Genomic DNA, 698 nt, shown 5'->3' on the forward strand with positions numbered 1-698 from the left:
CGCTCTAGTAGTCTGTAAGTTTTGTTTTGTATTTTGTTTGTAACTGGCGAACTTCAGCTCTAGAGCTGAAGTTTTGTTTTTGTAACTGGCGAACTTCAGCTCTAGAGCTGAAATTTTTGTTTTGTAATTGGCAAACTTCAACTCTAGAGTTGAAGTTGGCAAACTTCAACTCTAGAGCTGTAAGTTTTTATTTGTAACTGGGAAACTTCAGCTCTAGAGCTGAAGTTTTTGTCTTTGTAACTGGGAATCTTCAGCTCTAGAGCTGAAGTTTTTGTTCTATATTTGATTAAACTTCAGCATGTTGTAGGCCTCTTCGGCTTATTAGTCTCTGCAGCCTTGCTCTTCTCAACCTTGGATTCATTACCTCCTTTTGATCGTTTGGAACGACGCAAAGGAGTGGAGAAGTAGTCAATTTTGTTATGTTTTTTCTTCTCTGTTTGTGGTTTACCGGTGATATTTCGAAGTTCTGCTATGGTTTTTGAAAGTCCAACACTGGCTAATCGAGCCTGTAATCAAATAAAATCAGCTATAGGAATTTAAAATTGACAGAAAAGAGATACTCAAAATGGAGAGAAGAAGAATCATTCAAAAGCAACCCAAGTGGGAGACACTGAAATTTCAAAGAACTTTTATTGTCTCTTGATTTGGGATTTTTAATGTTATAATAATCCAAGTGGAAGTCCTCAGTATATTTGCTT

Source organism: Nicotiana attenuata, unplaced genomic scaffold (assembly GCF_001879085.1).
Source record: "Nicotiana attenuata strain UT unplaced genomic scaffold, NIATTr2, whole genome shotgun sequence".
NCBI lineage: Eukaryota > Viridiplantae > Streptophyta > Magnoliopsida > Solanales > Solanaceae > Nicotiana > Nicotiana attenuata.